We start from the raw sequence: 21,600 nt of genomic DNA on the forward strand, positions 1-21,600 counted from the left end.
TTTAGCTCTTCAATTTAGGTCTATGATTAATTTTGAATAATTTTTGTGTATGGTGTGAGGTAGAGGTTCAACTTCTTTCTTTTGCATTTCAATATCCATTTGTCCCAGACCACTGAATTATAATATCTTGGCGCCATTGAAGAATATCAGTTCACTATAAATGTAAAAGTCTATATCTGGACTTGCAATTCTATTCCAATGATTTATACATCTCTCTTTATGCCAATATCACATTGTCTTGATTACTGTGGGTTTGTAGTAAATTTGGAAGTCATGAAGTATGAGTTCTCCAACTTTGTTCTTATTTAAGATTATTTTGGCTCTTCTCGTTCACTTGCATTTCCATATAAATTTTAGGGTCAGCTCGTCAATTTCAAATTTCAAAAAAGTTATAGCTGGGATTTTGATAGTGATTGTATTGAATCTGGATTATGAATCTCTAAGCCAACTAGGAAAATTGATAATAGTAAGTTCTCCAATCTGTGAACATTATTGGATGTCCTTCCATTTATTTAGTTGTTCTTTAATTTCTTTCAGTGATTTATAATTTTCAGTGTATGTCTTATACTTTTTTTTGTTAAATTTATTCCTGATAATATTTTAAATGAAATTGTTTCAGTTTGGGATTGTTCATTGCTAGTGTATAGAAATATAATTGATTTCCATTATCATTAAACCTTGATGAACTATTATTAGTTCAACTCTTAGTTCTAATAGTTATTAGTACATTATTTAGAATTTTGCATATGTAAGATCATGTCATCTGTAAATAGTGGTAGTTTATGTTTTCATTTCCAAGGTAGATGCCTTTTGTGTCTTTTTCTTGCTTTAGATGCCCTGGTTAAAACCTTCAGTAAATGTTAAATAGAAGTGGTGAGAGCTAACATCCTTGTCCTGTTGCTGATGTTAGGGGGGAAGCATTAAGTCTTTCAACATTAAGTATGATATTACCTGTGGGTTTTTTGTAACTGCCCTTTATCAGGTTGAGGAAGTTTTCTTTTATTCCTAGTCTGTTGTCATGAAGGAGTTAACACTTATTGAGACCTTTTGAGAAATGCCAGGCCCTATGCTAAGTGTTTTATATATAGCATTTAGTTTAATTTTCATAATAGACCTGTGAGATAGAAATTGTTATTTTATCCTCACTGAGCTAGTAAGTGGTATAATCAGATTGTTTGATTTCAACACTTATGAGCTCAACCATTATCCACTGAATTCCCTGTATAAACCATGCTTGTTTATACGTGTGCTTTGTACATGCTAGTTTACTCCTAGAACCATGCTCCCTCTCTTTCCCATCACTAAGCTATCATAGCACTTTGTACCTATTATTATCATAGTACTTTTTCACTGTGTTGTAAGTGTTGTGATTGTTTGCATATATTTATCTCATTTTACAGTCTGTGCTTCTTGAAGTTTGAGAATTTGTCATATTCATCTTTGAATCTCCAGTGTGCGTAGTGGAGAGACGGGAGAGATATGTTACAGAAGCCAAGGGCTTAGAGAGTTTCAAGAAGGGTGGCAGAAATCATCAGTGTCAGGTGCTGCAGAGAGATCAAGTAAAATAAGTTCATAAAATGACTCTTGGTTTAGTATTTTTTTTTTAATAGCAGTGGGGAGATAGAAGCCAGTTTCTGAACAATGAATGGGAGATGAAGAAGAGATTGTCAAAGAGTATAGACTCTTTTGAGAAGTTTAACTGGGAAGGGGGAGAATGATTTTATGGAGCTCCATAGAAGGGAACATAAGTATTTTTTTAATATAGGAGAGGCTTGAGCATGCCTATATACAGAGGTTAGCTATATATGTGTTATGTCTTCTGTTTCACTGATATATTTTTTTCCTTTTAGCAAATACCATAATATCTTGATTATAGTAGCTTTATAATAAGTTTTGAAATCAAGTATTGTAAGGGCTCTTATTTTCTTCTTTATAAAAAATTGTTTTGGCTATTCTAGGTCCTTTGTATTTTCATATAAATTTTAGAATCCACATTTCCATATTGATTTTAAGATCAGCTTCTCATTTTCTACAAAAATGTCTGTAGATTTTGCCCGACATTGTGTTCACTACACAGATTTTCACAAGAGAGTCGACATCTTTATACTCTATAAACATGATCTGTCTCCATTTAGATCATTTTTAAATTCTCAAGAGCCATATTTTTTGTTTCCAGTGTACAAATCTTGCACTTTGATTTTTATGCCATTATAATGGCATTTTAAGAGTTTTATTTCCAATTGTTGATTATGAGTATATAAAAACAGAATTTAATTCTGTTTACTGGCCTGTGTTATTTCTAGTAGCTTATTTTTCCCCTAGGCTTTACTCTGTAACTATAATATGTATGTAAGTAAAGACAGTTTTATTTCTTCCTATCAAGGTGTATGTCTGTCCATTTTCTTTGCCTAATTTTTCTGACTGGAACCTCCTGTACAATATTGAATAGAAGTGGTGAGAGCAGACCCCTTTGGCTTGTTCTTGATTTTAGGGAGAAAGTTTTCAGTCTTTCACCATGAAGTATGATGTTATCCTTTGCGTCGAATAGCCCTTTCTATTCCTTGTTTGCTGAAAAAAAAATGTTTTAAATCATAAATGGGTGATGTTAAATATTAATTATGTTAATGGATACATTTTAAAAGGGGGTATGATCATGACTCTCATACTGATATAAAATGAACACTTGTCAAATATTTTATTTAACTCATTAACTCATGAGAAAACCGATAAGATGTTAAAATCAGTTCCAAGGAAAATTCAAGGAGCTCTACTCATTTATATGCAGTAAAGTAATGCTAAAATAAAATTTTCAAGTAGATGCAAAAACTGGTTTATCCCCTGGGCAGTCCACTGGACACACTAATTTGCTCTTTTGTACATAAGACAGTTTACATTATCAGTTTTCTACACTTTATCAAATTGAAAAATTGTTCAAAGGCAATGGAAGATGGAGGTAATGAATGTGTGAACTAGAGAAAGCACTCACTAGTCTATTTTTTTTTTCCACTTCAGAGGTTTTCACTGTTTTTCCTGAAAAGGGGATTTGCTTTAAATCTCCATGGTCCCAGTGATTTGAACAGTTTTTCTTACATTTATTGGTTATATGTATATGTTCTGTTGTGAATGCCTCTTCGTTGTCACCCATTTTTCTAGACATGTTTTGGGTGTGTGTGTGTATGTTAATGCATTATATGTTCTTGGTAATAATGCATTATAAGTTGTGTATAAGTAGTTTGTTACTTGAATTTTTACTTTCTTTAAGGTTTTTAAAATTTTGATATAGTCAAATTTCTCTTATTTAAGAAATCTTAATTTATTGTTGGGTCAAAAGATACTCATCTTTTCCACTAAGTTTTTAAAAGTTGCTCTTGGCATTTAAGTTCTTAGTCTATTTGGTGTTGATTTTTCACCTGGTATGATGGTAGGATAAAATTTCACTTTTTTTTTTAAACCTAGATGTTATGGATTGAATGTTTGTGTCCTCCCAAAATCATATGTTGAAGCCCTAACTCCTGATGTGATGGATTTTGGCGATGAGGTCTTTGGGAGCTAATTAGGATTAAATGAGGTCATGAAGGTGGGTCCCTCATTCAATGGGATTAGTACCTTTTAAGAAGAGACACCAGAGGGCTTGCACTTCTTCTCCTTTCTATATGAGAAAACAGCTAGAAGGCAACCATCTAGAAGCCAGAAAGAGAGTTCTCACCAGAACCTGACAGTGCTTGTCACCCTGACCTCTGAATTTCAGCCTCCAGAACTGGGAGAAAATATTCCTATTGTTTACACCACCCATTTATACAAACAAAATGTATTTTGTTATGGCAGCTTTAGCAGACTAATACATTTTATTTTCATTTATTCTTTGATACTTGATGTTTTACTCTGTCAGATATTGCTTGTGTGGGGAGGATCAGGTTTATATTAGTCCCAGTGCTTTCAGAGGCAGGAGTTGGAGAGCTCCAGGCATCAGAGAACTTGAGTCAGGTCACTCCTTACCTCATACAATATAACCTCTGGTCACTTTCCTGTTTCTCTAGAGCAGGGGTTGGCAAACTGCGGCTTGCTATCCACTTGCGGTTCTTTGGTTACTTCCGTCTCAAAAGTTTGCCGACCCCTGGAAGAGCCAATCCTGTCTCTCACACAATTTAAGAATTATTTGAGAATCATAAATATATTTTTACATAATCACCATTATGTGAATAATATCCTGTAAAAATTTTATAAGTGAAGCTATGGTAGTTTTATTTTCATTTTCAATTTTATTTCAGACCTTCAGTTCGCGAGCCACAGTTTGCTGACCCCTGGTGGCTCTTCCCGTCTCAAAAGCTTGCCAACCCCTGCTCTATAGGAAGCAACTGCCTTTAGAAGGCATTGCTGAGGTTATAGTTGTTCAGCCCTGTGGTTTGCATAAGAGGAGAAGGTGACATGAAGAAACAGCCAGGGGAGGTTGATGGGTATCCAACTGTTTCTCTCAGCTCCTGATTAGTTTTCTGAGGACCTTAGGCCAGAGGTCTGAGTAATACATATACGAGGTGGGTTGTGTGCACATAGGTGTTGGGACACAAAAATGGCAAAAGAACTTCAGTAATTCTTTTTTTCAGTAGTTTTTTTTTTTCTGTTTTGTTATCCCACATCTTTGATGGGCTGCCTCTTGCCTCCAACCAAAACCACCAATTCCATACATTCCAGTTCAAAATGGATCCTTGTCACCCCAAGTGTTTCTTATAGTTCTCTCCATTTTTTTCTGTGTAACCTCCCCAAGGGCTGATCTGAGAGGGGGTGAGCAGTTTTGCAAATTCAGTATCTTGGCAGGAATTGGAACCAGGGTAAAATTTTTCTTAATCTGTTTTTTAACCTCCTATACATAATTATACATAACTTCAATATGGCTAAAAAAAGAGTAGATTCAGGATTCCTCAGTCACCTGCAGAACTTCTTCCATGCCATGTGTGAAGCTTTCTGTAAGTGGCTGTATGCAGATGGAGGCTGGTTATAGCAAAGCATCCCACAGTCTTTTTGATTATCCAGTCGTGCATCACTGAATGTTTACCCAGCCAGGGTTGGGTTTTTGGTTAGGTGGAACCAAAAGTTATTCTGGTGATGTGATTTGATCAACTCTAAGAGGGTCTCTGACTTAAAATAAGTCTCCATCTGCTGAGTTTGGTACTTTAAATTTTTGCCAAAATGGCCATCAATTCTTAAGAGTTTTATTTCATCTTTGTGTAAATTTGTGTTGTTTACAATGGGTGTATTAATATTGAAATGTTCTAAGTTACTCATATTGAAGAATCTTGCTGCTCCAGAAGAATATACTAGATATATTCTGTTGTTTTGCTTACTGTATGCTGCATCTCTCTGCCCCTCCAAAGAATCAGGCCACTATACCACGCTACCTTCCATTAAAAATCCCTTTTGTTGTATTTATGTTCCTTCCTTTTGTGTGCTTCCAGAGGAGAGGCAGGACCTGTTTCTAATCCATTTATGTATGCCTAACCCTGGTATAGGTCCTGCCAGATTTGCCATAGAGTAGGTGCTATATAATTGTTGAATTAAATTAGTAGTATGTAGCAGAGTTCTTGTCAAGATGGTGGAGTAGGTAAAGGCTGTGCTAACCTCATCTCCCATCCACATCAAACACTTGCTCACAAACACTCACCCTAAGCTCCAGTGAAGAAACAGCAGCTCGAAAAGTGATAGGAACATACAGAGAGGAACTGAATTGTCTGGCTTCTCAATGAGGGCTGAAATGGCAGTTCTCTCAGGGAATAAAGTGCAGGTAGGCCATTGTTCCTTTTTGTTTTGTTTTTAATTTTATTGGGGAGTTGGGGGAGGGGAACAGCGCTGGGGAATCAGGGAAGGGGAACAGACAAGTTGCTGTCCTTTTGTTCTTCAGTCTAGTTGTGGAGGACGTTGCTTCACTGACCCATGTTGGCATCATCATTGCGCTCTTCCTGGGTGAGGCAGATTGGTCGCCGGCCTCTGGACAGCCGCTCACTGCGGCTCTTGGCAGCTCACACTAGCTGCTGGCCACTCATGTTGGCTGCCGGCCACACAGGGTAGCTTATGGCAGCCCACTGCAGCAGGGGCTGCAGCCTACGCCATCGCCGATGACTCACGGCAGCCCAACTCCAGGTCGAGCTGTTGTTCACCATCTTAGCTGTGGAGGGCAGTGTCACTGGCCCTCATGTGGGATCTGAACTGGGGCCCTGCTGCTCAGAGCTGGTGTCCCTAGCCAGCTCTTAACCAACGCGCCACTTGGCTGGCCCCATTGTTCCTTTTTAGAGCTCCTCTCCCGCCCCTAAACCCCCCCCACCAAAAGGTTAAGGTCCAGGGGGGACACTTAATATGAGTCTCAGTTACTCTTGCTAATATCACTTTTGCCCTACTCTGGTGATTTTCTGTGACCTCACCTCACCCAATTCATGTGCACAGCCCAAACCTCTTTCAGAGGCTATACCACATAAGTGTCCAGCCTGGGCCTGTGTTGTTGACTTTCCAAAATCTCTCAAAGGTCTAAAAACCCCAAACAGCGGCTAGCCTTGGTGTGCCTTCTACCTCTTGCTAAGCAGCCCCAAGCCTGGCACTAATGGAAGCTGGCCTCAGTTCACAGCATAACCACTCCCAGGAGACTACAAGCCCAACACAGGCAGCTACCAACCGCAGATCATTTTGTAGCTTCTATCAGATGGCTCCAGAGACACATGCAGCAGCTGACCTGGGCCTCCACTGGAGCCCCTTCCAAAAGGTTTGAGAGCCAACAAACCAGATGGCCAACTTCAGATCACACCAGAGCACCATCCAATTAGTGCCACAAATGACACACCCAGAGAAAGGGTGGACTCAGCAGGCACCAGAGCCCTGCTAAAGTGAATCCCACTCTGTGGGGTCAGTCTCCACACAACAGCTTGTCTGTGGTAGTCATGGCCAGTCCTCACAGCCAGTCAGCCTGAGGATCAGTCCCAACCACTGATGTGCTAATAGCAATCAAGGGTCAACTACAACAGGAGGGCACACACAACCCACACAAGGGACACACCTGGAGCACCCAGCTCAGGTGACCAGGGAGACTACACCACTTGGCCCCACAGGACACTATATAATACCACTCTGCCAAGACTTGGACACATAGCAGATATACATAACACATACAAACAATACATGGAGGCAGTCAAAATTTAAGAGACAGAAATATGTTCCAAATGAAAGAATAGGACAAAATTCCATAAAAAGAGCTAATCAAAATGGAGGCAAGTAATCTAGCAGATACAGAGTTCAAAACACTGGTTATAAGGATTCACAATGTTCTCAGTGAGAACTTTAACAAAGAGATAGGAAACATAAAAATGGAGATTGAAAACATAAAAAAGAACCAGTCAGAAATGAAGAATACAACAAATGAAATGAAGATACATTAGAGGGAATCAATAACATATTAGATGAAGTAGAGGATTGAATCAGCTATTTGGAAAACAAAATAGTGGCAAAAAGCCAATCAGAACAGCAAAAAGGGAGTGAAAAAATAATTTAAGGTCCTCTGGGACAAAATCAAGCATAACAACATTTGCATCATTGGGACATCACAAGGAGAAAAGAGAAAGTGCAAGGAATTGAAAATCAATTTGAAAAAATAATGACTGAAAACTTTCCTAACCTGGCAAAAGAAATAACTATACAAGCCCAGGAAGCACAGAGAGTCCCACACCAAGACACATCATAATTCAAATGCCATAAGTTAAAGACAAAGAGAGAATCTTAAAAGCAAGAGAAAAAAGCAGTTAGTTACCTACAAGGGAGCTCCCATAAGACTGTTGATCTTCAACAGCAACTTTGCAGGCCAGAAAGTGATGAAAAGTAAGGACATACCACCAAGATTACCCAGCACAGCTATCATTTATAATCAAAGGACAGATAAAGAGCTTCCCAGACAAGAAAAAGCTAAAGGAGTTCTTCACCACCAAAATAGTATGACAGTAATACCTTGGTTTGCAAGCATAATTCGTCCTGGAAACAAACTACTCGTATTGCAAGACATCCCTCATTTACCACGTTAAGATGTGTTAGAAATGTTTGCTCGTCTTGTGGAACACTTGCAAACCACGTTACTTGCAATCCAAGGTTTTGCTGTACAAGAAATGTTAAAGAGATCTCTTGAAATAGAAGAATAAAAATAAAACTCACTACAAAGGCAAACACAATAAAAGCAGTGGATCATCCAGCACTAAAGCTAGTACAAAGGCTAAAAGGTAAAAGTAGGAGGATCATGTGTAATTACAACACTAAGTTGAGGGATACACACAAACACATGAAAGAATTAACAATGATGAAAACATAAACATGAAGGCAGTGAGCTAAAAATGATAGTGATTTTAGAATATGTTTGAATGTCAGCCACTATCATCTTAAATGGATTGCTGTAAACATAGCTTGGTATATACGAAACACATGTTAACCACAAACCAAAAATGTAGATAGAAATAAAATGAAAGGAATCTTAACACAACACTACAGAAAGTAATCAATGTAAAAGAGGAGAGCAGGATGATAAAAGAGGAATAGAGAACTACAAAAACAGTCAGCAAACAATTAATAAAATGGCAATGTCTACATACCAATGAATAATTATGTTAAATGTAAAGTGATTCAATTCTCCAATCAAAAGACGAATGGATAAAGAAGAGGTGGTACATTTGTACAGTGGAATATTACTCAGCCATAAAACAGCGAAATCTTACATTTGTGACAACATCGATGGACTTAAGAGTATTATGCTAAGTGAACAAGTCAGAGACAGAAAAATACCATATGATTTCACTTTTTTTTTTTTAAGATTTTTATTGGGGAATTGGGGGAATGGAAACAGTGCTGGGGAATTGGGGGAAGGGGAACAGATAAGTTGCTGTCGTTTTGTTCTTCAGTCTAGTTGTGGAGGACGTTGCTTCACTGGCCCAAGTTGGCACCATCATTGCGCTCTTCCCGGGCGAGGCAGATCAGTCGCCGGCTTCTGGATGGCCGCTCACTGCGGCTGCTGGCCGCTCACTGCGGCTGATGGCCGCTCATGCTGGCTGCTGGCTACACATGGTAGCCCACGGCAACCCACTGCCACAGGGGCTGCAGCCTACGCCGTCACCGGCAACTCACAGCAGCCCAGCTCCAGGTTGAGCCGTTGTTCAGCATCTTAGCTATAGAGGGCAGTGTCACTGGCCCTCATATGTGGGATCCGAACCGGGGCCCTCTGGCGTCCCAAGCCAGTTCTTAACCATCGCGCCACTGGGCTGGCCCATGATTTCACTTTTATGTGAAATCTTAAATGAACAAACAAAACAAACTCATAGATACAGAGAACAAACTGATAGTTGGTAGATGGGAGGAGGATTGGGTGGCTGGGTGAAACAGGTAAAGGGACTAAGAGGTACACATTGACAGTTACAAAATAGTTACAGGGAAGTAAAGTATGGCATAGGGAATACAGCTAATAATATTGTAATAACTATTGGGTTGTCAGAAAAATCATGACGTATTTTTTCTGTTTTTCGTTGCAAAAATGCGTCATGACTTTTCCTACAACCCAATATGTATAGTGTCAGGTGGGTACTGAACTAATCGGGGGGATCACTTTGTAAGTTATATAAATGTCTTATCATCATGTGTACACCTGAAACTAATGTAATATTGAATGTCAGCTGTAATTGAAAAATAAATTTTTTAATTAAATAATTTGCCCAAATCACACAAGTAGTAAGTGGTAAAACCCACTATTGTATAACTAATTAAATGATTTTTTAAAAATTAAAAAAAATTAATATATAGCAAAGTATTGGGTTGTTGGAAAAGTCATGACGTATTTTTTCTATGTTTTTTGTTGCAAAAATGCATCATGACTTTTCTGGTACTTACCAACCCAATACTTAACGATCATAACAGAAGTTGCATTCAAGAGAGAAACATATATACTCATAACCCCAGTGGGTCCTGTACTTTGGCATGGTTGGGGTAAATGGTATGTGGGGCAGTTTGTAGAGAAAGGCTGGATCACAAACTATTTGTAAGCTATGTCAAAGGTTTTGATAGGGAGGTATTGAAGGATCTTAAGCAGGAAATTAACATGGCTAATAATAATATTGTTTTGAGCATAGTATGAAAAATATTTTGGAATGGAGAGACCAGTTGGAATGTTACGTATTCGAGAGAGTTAGAGAGAAAGGGAGATGACTGCTTTTTTGAAGTTCATATATTTCCAGAGTGGATGAAGAAATTGTTCACAATTGAGGACTGGACCCCTGAGCACATCTAATTTTAATGGACAAGTACAGAAGAAGGCATTGGGAAAGAGATCAAGTAGGAGAAACCAAGTATAAACAAAGGATTTTATAGTAGCACCCTTTGCTTGATATCTACCTGGGCACCAGAGTTTCCTTTTGGCACCCTGTATTTGTTCTTTGTCCTTAGACCTTATCTTACTTTGAGCATTCTCTTCTGGGAGAGATTGTGGATGAAAAATAGTTTTATTTTTGAACTCAGTAATTGCTGGTTCCTTTATATTTCCTCTAAATTCTGCTTGAAAACAGTACACTTCCTTCTTTAGCTCATCTGTCTGCACCTTTTATTACACATATAAAAGGAACCAATTGACATTTTGGACATTCTGCTTGGAAATTACCTTAGCTAGAATCAGCAGTTCATTACCATTTTTTGTTATTGAACTTAACACAAGCAAAGGTTTGTTAAATTTTCTGCCTTCATAACAGGGTCTTCTTTTCTTTCAGCTTCTGATTACATTTTCCTCTTCTTAACCCCTCTCCAAGGCTCATCAGGCTTTTGCTAGTGAGATCCTCGGGGACCTTCCAGCTTGGGTCTTCTGCCCAGTCCCAAAGCCATGGTCACATGTTTTGTTATGTCTCACTTCACTTCCTGATACCAAGTTCTGTTCTGGTCACTTCTGCTGTTTAACAAACCACCCCAAACTTAGTCCCAGAACCTGCATTACTTTTCCTAACCTAACTTTAGAAAACACTCAGTGTCACTTCCAGCACATTCTCTTAGGTACAAGCATGTTAAACATGAGCCCGGATTTAATGAGAAGAGAATTCAATTCCATATATTTATGGGTGTGTGGCACATTTACATCATAGAAGAGCATGAGAAATGGGAGATATTTTTGCAGAATATTTGGAACATGCAGTGTGCCACAGATAGATAAAATAAAATGCATAGGATTACAAAGGAAACCAATTATTAAAATATGATTACCAAACTAATTGTGATAAAGTATATGTGCTTTTTTAATACAGTACACAACAAGATGTAGTGGCAGACCTATAGTAATGCAGTAAATTCATAAATATACTTAATATTAGAGGTTGGAGAAATAAGTAATTTATTTTCCCACCTAAGTTCATGGATCTCCTGAATTCTATACACAGACCCTGCAGCCTCTAGATTAAGAGCCCTTGGGTTCAATGTCATGGTATAAACGGGTCATACTGCTGTGGACTGGGGAGTGAACTGCTATGAGGGAAGGAGAGTGAGAAAGCAGAGGCTAGAAGGTGGACACTATGGGCATTTATTAATATTTACTTTTTAAGCTAGGGGTTTTAAGGTAAGGTAGAGACTTCAGTGTGTTTATGTAATGAGGGAAAGATGCTAGTCAAGTAAGATGAATATATAGGAAAGATAAAGGATATTTAAAGTGTTTCTGAGAAAGCAGGAAAGGAAAGGTTGTGGTCTTGAGCATAGGTGAAAGCATTAGGCTGGGACAGGAGGAGAAACAAAAAGAAAGTGTGGTTGCAGTCCATGTATCAGGTTATATGACATTCTGAGAGAAATATAGATATAATAAATTTCAACACAGGGAGAAGGGAGGCCAAGGCAGGCCCCCAAGAATCTTAGAGCGAAGGTCCTGGAAAGTATGAGAATATTGGGGTAGGATGGGGAGGAAAAGAGGTGGTGAAATAGGGACAGAAGAAAGGAAGTGATAATGGAAGTGATGGGATGCAGAAGACAAACTGCCTACTTTACAGTTTTGCTTAGTGCCTTTCTTAGGGCAATTTATTCTCCTTACAATGGATATTGATACCAAAAAAGTGTTGAATGAGAATAAAATGCAGTTCTGTATTTTGACTTCTGCTATTTAGAGTTAACTTTTTCTAAGTGTCTTGTTTAGCCTACGTAATCAATACTTGGAATGGCTTTGCCACAAAATAACATGAGAGCTGAAGAGCTTTTTTCATGTATATATGGTGTTGATATTGAAAAGCATTACATGTATTTGCTGTTTTGTCACCAGCCAACAGATGCTTGTTACAATGTTTTGCTCACTGAGTCTTTATTTAATGTGAGGGTAATGCATTTCCGTACATTAATGAGAAGAGCTGTACAGTACAGTAACTCATTTCTTTATAACAAATACCTGCCTTTAGCTACACACTGATTTTTCACTAAATGACATTTAAAAAAAAAACCCAAGCTGTTACCAATACCAAGTTGGCATGTCTACCTTCAAATTGCTTTCACTTCCTAGTAAGTTGATCTTGACTTTAGTGTATTGGTCTGATAGGAGAAATATTTTTTGTCTGTCAAAGAATTACTTCAGATCTCTTTGAAATATTAAAAAAAATTAAAATTTCAGGTTGGTACTCTATACCATAAAAAATTTTATGTTCTTAGGCACAAATATTCATTTATACATGACTATCATATGAAATTGCTTATTAATAGTACTGTGTAATATCATACCATAGTTATGTATAAGTGAATATTTGTACCTAAAAACCAAAAATATAATACAATATGTATACAATGCTGTAAATTATGTATGTATATTTTATATACAGAGGGTGCCAAAAAATGTATACACATTTTAAGAAAGGAAACTGTATTAAAGTTGTAATACTCAATATATATCGATAACAAAAGATGAATACAAGTTATGTTTGACCTCTGCAATTACTAGAGGTGCTCAAAGTGGTTACCATCAGCATCCAGACACTTCTGATTATGGTGAACTACTGCTTTAGCAACGTTGACCAAAGCGTCCACTTGTATACTTTTTTCCATTTTTTCTTGGCACCCCCAGTATATGCTTATATAAGTAAATTGATACTTATATACTAATATATAAATGTATATAACTATACACAGAGAGAGAGGGTCTAAGATGGCAGATTAGGGAAACACTATGCCCACTGCATCCCAGGATCACTACAAAATTACAAATAAATTATAGAACAACCAACCTCAAGAATCAGCTGAAGACTAGCTGAACAGAAGAACCCCTAATAAAGAAGAGGCCACATTGAGACTGGTAGGAGGGGCAGAGATGCGAAATGGGCTAACACCAAACCCATTGATACTGGGAGGAACACCTGGGTGGCAGAGGTTCCCCCAGAACAGGGAGGGGGTCCCAGCCCCACACTGGGCTCCCCGCCCAGGGGTCCTATTCTGGGAAGAGGAGTTCCCACAACATATGGCAGTGAAAATCAGCGAGGACTCTGTTTTCCCCTCCTGGTGAGATAGAAGGGGGCTGGAAACCCAGACACCCTCTTAGAGGGCCAGCATACAGACTCGCTTGCAAACACTCACCTGGTCTCTGGTGGAGGGGCAGCAATTCGAGAGGCACCAGAGACATATAGGGAAAGACTGAGTTGTGTGGCTTCAGGGCGAAGGCTGGAGGGACAACAGCCATTATCCCTGTGTAGAGCCTGACTCGTGTGTAGTTTACAGGAGGGTGCCATCTTTTCTATGTTGAACCCTCCTCCAAAAGGCCAAATCTGAGGCCACGTTAGTCTGGTGAAATCCATGCGTGCACACCACCTTGGTGACACTCTGGGTCCCTACCCCACACAGCTCGTACTGCATGCCCCAGGGCATTCTCGGCTACCGAGCAGTGGGTCCTGCCCCACAGGCTGCAGAAGCCTTTTACAGAAGCGGATGGCTCGTAGCAGTCTGGGGAACTTTTGGTGGTGGGCAGTGAGCCACAACCTGCACCGCAGCCTCTCTTGGGCAGCTCTTGGGGACCTGCAGGCCTAAGTTGAGCAATGGTTGCCCGCTCTGTTCTCAGGGCGTTTTTGCAAAGTTGTCATTGGCTCTGGCTCAGCCCCAGTGCAAGAATCAAAATGGCATTAACTTTGTAAAAACCACCGGCCACGAATGTGACTCCCTGGGACCTTGACCCGCCCAGCTAGTTGCTGCACTGCTAAAGGCACTCTCAACACCAGGTCCATTAACCTGACCAGTGCAGCTAAGGAGGCTCTTTGAATGGCTGAGCCTTACAGGCAGCCAGTAGGTGGCAACAGGCCTAGGGAGACCTTGGACCTTTTGCTAAGCAGCCCAGGCCTAACAGTGTGAATCGAGACCACCCCCACACGCCTCTAGCCGCCAACCACATATAGCTTTGTGGCTCCTACCAGGTAGTCCTGTGCTGGTCACAGGCAAGGCTAAAATTGGCCTACACAGGAGACCCTCCTAAGAGACACCAGAAACAACACACCCAGAAACCAGCTTCAGACCACACCAGAGCACTACCTGGTTAGCCCCACGAGAAGCAAACCCAAAGGGTTGTCTCCGTAGACACAGAAGCCTGCTGGGGTGAACTCCCTCTGAGGAATCAACCCACACACAACAGCTTATACACTGGTAGGTGTAGCCAGTCCTTATGATCAGTCAGCCTGTCAGGCATCCCACTCACTGAAGCGTCTAAAGCAATCAAGGCTCAACTACAATAGGAGAGAACACACAAAGGACACTTCCAGAAAACACACACAGGGAAACTGCACCATTGGACCACACAGGAAACCTACTACATAAGGCCACCCAGCAAATACAGAGACAGTAGGAGATCTACCTAATACATAGAAGCAAACACAGAGCATCTGGAATGAGGAAACAAAGAAACATGTCCCAAATAAAAGAACAGGAGAAACTCCAGAAATAGAACTAAATGAAATGGAGGCAACCAACCTACCAGAGACAGAGTTGAAAACACTGGTTATAAGAATGCTGAAGGAACTTACGTAATGAGTATTTAAACACAGAGTAAGGATAAAGAATACCAGAAACAGTAAAAAAGAACCAGTGAAAAATAAAGAATACAGTAACTGAAATGAAGAACACATTAGAAGGAATCAACAACAGCTTAGATGAAGCAGAAGATTGAATCAGTGATTTAGAAGACAAGGTAGCAGAAAACACCCAATCAGAACAAGAAAAGAAAAAATAATAAAAAAGACAAAGATAGTTTAAGGAACCTCTGGGACAACATCAAGCACAACGTTTGTATCATGGGGTACCAGAAGGAAAAGAGAGAGAGCAAGGGATTGAGAACCTATTTGAAGAAATAATAACTGAAAACTTCCCTAACCTGGTGAAGTAAATAGACACACAAGCCCAGGAAACTTAGTGTCCCAAACAAGATGAACACAGAGGCCCACACCAAGACACAATATAATTAAAATGCCAAAGGTTGAAGAGAAAGAATCTTAAATGCAGCAAGAGAAAAGCAGTTAGTCTTATGGGAGCTCCCTTGTAGGTAACTGTCAGCTGATTTGTCACCAGGAACTTCGCAGGCTAGAAGGGAGTGGCAGGAAATATTCAAAGTGATGAAAAAGAAGGGCCTACAACCAACACTACTCTATCCGGCAAGGCTATCATTTAAAATTGAAGGAGATTAAGGGCTTCCCAGACAAGAAAAAACTAAAGGAATTCATTACCACCAAGCCAGTATTATAAGGAATGTTAAAAGGACTTTTTTAAGTGGAAGAAAGGAGAAAACAAATGAACAAAAATATGAATAATAAAATGGCAATAACTCTGTACCTGTCAATAATCACTTTAAATGTAAAGGGATCAAATGTTCCAATCAAAAGATATAAGGTAGCTGAATGGATGAGAATACAAGAGACATCCATATACTGCTTACAAGATACCCACCTCAGATGGAAAGACACAGACTGAAAGTAAAGGGATGGAAAATTTCCCCTTTTTCATCCTCAGCACTAATAGTGCCTCTTACACAACAAGTGTTTAATAAATGTATGTTGAATGAAGAATGTAATTAGTGTAGTGCTTTAAGTGTGAATTCCTTTCAATACAGGCCTATGTAGTAAACTCTTGCATATCCAAGGTGATTGAGGAATAGAGCATTCCAATAATTGATTATGCTGCATAATAGCCAATTACAAATTCTCAGTTTTAGATAATTTGAATACCAAACAAAATGGGCTGTACAGAATTTATAGGTTTTTATTAATTCAGAAGATGCTTCAGCTTGATCATTCTGAATTGTCTGAGTCGTTTAGAACTGTGACTGAGGAAGCTGTAAGGGATTGAGTGCTATCTGTAGTGTTGCTTTGTCCCAAGCTGGGCCTTGTTTTTTCAGTTGCATCTCTAACACACTTATTTACTTACTATTTTGTCTTCTATATTAAGGAGTATACTATAAATTTGCCACTATGTAAAAGGAATTCACAATTGCATTATTATCAAATGTCGTTTGAAAAATGCTCAGAAGACAGACAAGCAACATCCCTTAAGGTGTGTACACTCGCCAGTTCACCAGACAGCTTCCTGCATTCAGGCGGGGCCCTAGTTAATGTCCGCTTGCTGAGCCCGTGAGGCACTGAGCCAAGCAGTTAATTTGATGGTACTCTCTGGCCATGACCATTGCAGTGTGCCTGACCCCACCCACATTATGTAATTATTATTCTCTCATTCATTTGAAAGTATAGTGATTGCTGCTCAGTTGTGTATTAATTTAATGATTCTCTTCTGCTCTCACCTGCTCAACCACACTGTTGCCAATTATTAGTTGCAAAACTTAAAATGACTGTTATGCATATGGGCCTGTTGTGTTCTCCTATGTTTGAAAGTGGCTTTGAGTAGAGGCCTGTTTGGAACCTAGGGACACGCTCTTCCTATATTTGCACAAGTGATCTGAACACTGGTCACGATGGCGAAGCTCTTAAATCCCTGCATTGCTGGGTCGTATGCTCTTGTTAAACATAGAAATCTTCCTGCAAAGCTTGATCTTTTTTAAAGCAAGAATTTGGAATATCAATCAGGTGTGTATTTTCTTAGTGATGGTCAGAAACATGTTTTGTAAATGTGACTTATTTAGATGCTGTATTGTTCAATTGACTCATCTCTATTTGAATCCTTATCTTTTCATCTATTTCCCAGCTTCTCTTGTCCCTTCCACCGCATAGTAATGCAGCATTTGGTATATAATTATTTTATGAAAGTGAATCATCTTGACTCAGGTAGGGGTGCTTGACCTATGTGTTAACTTGAAAATCCTACATGAAAGAACAGACAATTTAAAGGATTAAGTAATTTTTAAGAATGTGAATACTAGAGTAGTTAGTGATAGAAACAATGGGCTGCTTGATTGGTGATAAAATATTCACCAACTCACTAACCCAATTGTTCAGTTTAATCTGTGAACAAACAATAAAAATCATTCTTGCTACATTGTGCTAACAATATCAACTGAAGTTTTAGTTTGGGAAATATGTCAAAAACTTATCATTGATTTGAGCATTATTATGTTAAGAAGCTGATTGGTTCTATTAAATGCAGGATGGAAACATTTATGTCTTTATAGTATGACTTAAAATAATTATTAACTGATTAAACGAATGTGATTGCTTGCTAAGTCATACTTTTTTGTATTAGCCATGTTATGAATAAGAAAGATTCTCGGTCTCTGTTGTAGGAGAGGCAGTATGCCAGGTGTCCTGAGTTTTACTCATGGTTTCATCACTAACTTGTTGGCTGACTGGTGCCTTGGGTTCAAATGAACCATCATATAGCGAAGATCAGTTGGATCCTATATGGTGAACGTGCTCTGTAGGACAGTTAGGAGTTAAGTAAGATTTTAGCCTCTTTTCTAGACCTGTTTTTTCACTTAAACTCGCTGAGCTTTTGTTTCTTTATGGGTAAAACAGAGATGTTTGGACTGTATATTCAACTCCAGCGGTACTGTTTATATTGTTCAGCTCTTGCAAGCTTTTCATCATCATTGTTTTCCTATTCTTTTTCTTTTTTTTAAAAGTTTGTAGCAGAAGATAATTTTATTAGAGCAAAAAGTTACAGCTCTCGAAATGAGAGGGGTCCCGACTGGGATGCCCCTTCTATTCTTTTTTCTCAAAATGAAATTAGAGCCTTAAGAAAATGCTATTGTAGAAAATTCAACTATTCAATAGCAGTAAGCATAGTTTGGGAATTTTAACAATATAGCACCATTACAAGAAAGTCTTGTTAACGTATAATGTACAGTATATCTAAGAACCTTTCAATGTTGAAAAGTACAGTTTGTCCTTCAAATAAGATGTTAGTTCTATTTTAATAGGTATTGTTATTTTAAAAACACAGCTTCATTTATTTAATGTCTTAGATGCTTTTAAACTGAAAGGCTTATTTTGTTTGAGCCTTGTTATAGAAAGAAAACAGGTGAACTGAGTACTTAACTAAATTTTTCCCAATTTAAAAATTTTAATTTATTTTGTGATTCTAGTTAGGAAGAGCATTGACACACATGGCAAATTTTTCTAAGATTTCTAAAAATTTATATTGTAGGAGGGTACTGTTTTTATGGTACCCATTGTTAATATTTAAAAAAGGAATCTCTGGACTATCTGAAATAAGTAGGTCAGGCAGGGATTGGGACAAGTACATCCAGAAACATTAATTTCTGTCTAGAGTTCATTCTTGAGTTCTGTGTTTTAACATGTCCTCTTGTATGTCTCTGATATCTCCTTGTCCAGGCACACCAGCCCTAGATATTGATCTTACTTACATAAAACACTAGTGCTTTAGGGGTAACTGCCAGCACTGGTGTAGTCAGGACTCTGATGCTGAGCCTTTCTGATTCAGAAACCTCTGTCTGCCCCTGGGACATTTCTTAACTCGTGTTTCTCTTTTTTTCTGTTGAAAGTTTCCTGGTGGTCATTACTAGAGCAAAAGAAGCTCCGGTTAATAGCTCATTAGTCACAGTTTTATTTTTATATTTCCAACTGATGGCTTTGAAATGGTTGTGGCACTTTAAGGAAACTTTATATGCTGCCATTCTTAACCCTGTTCAGGAAATTCTAGCCACATAGGCCTTCTTTTCAGTTCTACTAATATACCAATTCATTTCAGCTCAGGGTTTTCTGCTTGTCCCTTTGGGGGAATGGTCTCCCCCCAGACTGTTGTTTGGCTGTATCCTTCTTGTCGTTTAAGTCTCAGCTTAAATGTCCCTTCTTCAAAGAGGTTTTTTTTCCTTGCCTCCAAATTAGTGCTCCTCCAAAACTCTTTATTACACAGCTGGGGCATTTTGTTTTGTTTACTGCTGTATCCCCAGCACCTAGGACAGTGTCTGCCACAGTAAGCATTCAAGTAAATATTTGTTGAATGTCCAAATAAATAATATTTCTATTGGCTATTCATATAATTCTGTCTTTTACTCTTTCATCTTTTTTTTTTCCATTGGTAGCAGAAAGGCACAATTAATGTTTTGCAGTTAATGTTTTACATACTTTTGATGTTTTTCTTTTCCTTTGCTTTTCTGTTCCTTAGTTGAATTCTTTCAGAGAAATAGGGGGAAAACCTTCTGATATTCAAACTCTTGAAATGTGACTGTTTCAATATGTCTGTTGTTTTCCAGATGGGTGTCTGAGCTGGTGCAAACTAGTCACAAAGCAGTTAACAGGTAGGAAAGATGGCTCCTATCAGCTGCTTCAGTCTTGCTTGAGTTGAGTTGGCCTCTACCCCAAAGGACTGCGCTGTCTACCTAGCAAAATGAAATTGCATTCTGGTACATATTTTTTTTCTAGGATTATAGAAGAGAAACAAATTCTAAGTTTATAAAATGAGTTAAAATGTGTCAACAAAATAGAACAGAATAATGACCTGCTGTTACAATGTGAATTCTGAGGCACAGCAGCAACATTTGTTTTCAGAAGAGTTGACATTAAAATTGTAGCACTTTTAGTTTTGTTGAAATGACTTTATTATGCCAAAAGGATAGATTTAATAACTTATTTATTGTAGTGTTAGTGAGGAAAGTGACAATTATATAAACTATGAATTCTGATCCTTAGGACATAGGTTTATGGCCTAGTTTTTTAGTCCCTTGCTCCTTCAATTCACTGTGTGGAAAGGGGCCGATTTGGAAAGAATGAAACTTAATTTCCTTTCTATTTCATCCCCTAGCTGTTAATTCATCCAATACGGATTCCATTTGACTGATAGACTTTAACCATTGTTATGTGCCATAAACAATGGATTTAAGTGGGTTTTATGTTGAGTATGTCAGTTCTAAGTTTTATATTGACACATGGCTCAATGTTAGCAAATGTGGTCTGCCTTTATCCTTTTTGATAAGTTTTGTTGGATGTGATTCCCAATCTGAGCTAGTTGTGAATAATGTAATGCTCCCTTTGAAAGTCTCCTTCTAATCAGTACTCCCTTCCTTTCATCCCTTTAGAACCTATGGCCTTTCATGAAACTAAAAGACTTTGTGTCATTAAATTTTGCTTTAATATTTTGTTACAAAAATTAAGAGAAGCTTCTTGCACAATGAGGATATTAACTTGTTTTTCTGGATGAATGAAATGTGCCTTTGTCATGCTAATGTGGTGACTCATGGTGGACCACTTAATAACTTCAGGATGGGGGGCTGGTCTTCAGAAACACCAACCAGATGAATAGAGGGTTAGGATTTTGGACAAGTCTGACCTCTGGAAAGGTGGGGCAGGTTTGAAGATTGAGTTCAATCATGTGGCTAGTGATTCAATTAGTCATGCTTATGTAATGAAACCCCACGAAGAATTCTGGACACCAAAGATCATTGGAGCTTTCTGATTGGTGAATGCCCTGATGTGCTGGGCTGATGACATACCCTGACTCATGGGAAGAGGGCATGGAAGCCCTTTGTTTGGGCCCCTCCCAGACCTTGCCCTATGTATATCCTTTACAATAAAACTGTAATTATAAATATAATGCTTTCCTAGTACTGCGAGTCATCCTAGAAAATTATCAAACTGAGTGTATCAGGGCAAACCCTGATTTGTGGCCAGTTAACTAGAAATGCAGGTGGCCTGGGGACTTCTGCAGTGCAGGTGGCATCAGAGTAAATGCAGTGTGTGGGTCACGCCTTGGATGTGTGGCTGCGACAAGGACTCTGAGAGGGTGGTGCCAGAATTGAATTGCAGTATACTCACTTAGAGTTGAAACAGAATGGTGGTGCATTTGTTCCAATTTACAAACCACTATTGATACTTTATTATAAACTGAAGTCCACAGTTGGCATTAGGGTTTACTCTTTATGTTGTACAGTTTCATGGGTTGTGACAAATTCATAATGTCATGGGTTTATCAGTATAGGATCATACAGAGTAGTTTCACTGTTCAGTAAAAACCCTTGTGTATCCCTAGTCACCTCTCTCTCTGTTGCCCCCAAAATCCTGACACGAGCACTCATCTTTTTACCGTCCCTTTAGTTTTTACCTTTTCCACACTGTTATATATTGGGTTGTCAGAAAAATCATGACGCATGTTTGCAACAGTGGCACTAGTTCATTTTTGGAAGTACTAGAGTCATTCACATCTATGTTATTGCTATGT

At 38.7% G+C, this 21,600-nt stretch overlaps 1 protein-coding gene across 2 annotated transcripts in view; it reads left to right on the forward strand.

The window, feature by feature from the left end:
- The window catches only part of PEAK1 (pseudopodium enriched atypical kinase 1), a 298,079-nt gene that overhangs the window by 3,244 nt on the left and 273,235 nt on the right, over positions 1-21,600 (forward strand). Inside the window, exon 3 of one of the 2 annotated variants that reach the window (XM_019630685.1) lies at positions 19,640-19,684. The exons of the other annotated variant lie outside the window; for it this stretch is intronic. The gene's annotated coding sequence lies outside the window, so the exon portion shown is untranslated. The remainder of the gene's footprint in view (positions 1-19,639; positions 19,685-21,600) is intronic. 2 annotated transcript variants of the gene reach the window in all.

Source organism: Hipposideros armiger, unplaced genomic scaffold (genome assembly GCF_001890085.2).
Source record: "Hipposideros armiger isolate ML-2016 unplaced genomic scaffold, ASM189008v1 scaffold_931, whole genome shotgun sequence".
Classification (NCBI taxonomy): domain Eukaryota; kingdom Metazoa; phylum Chordata; class Mammalia; order Chiroptera; family Hipposideridae; genus Hipposideros; species Hipposideros armiger.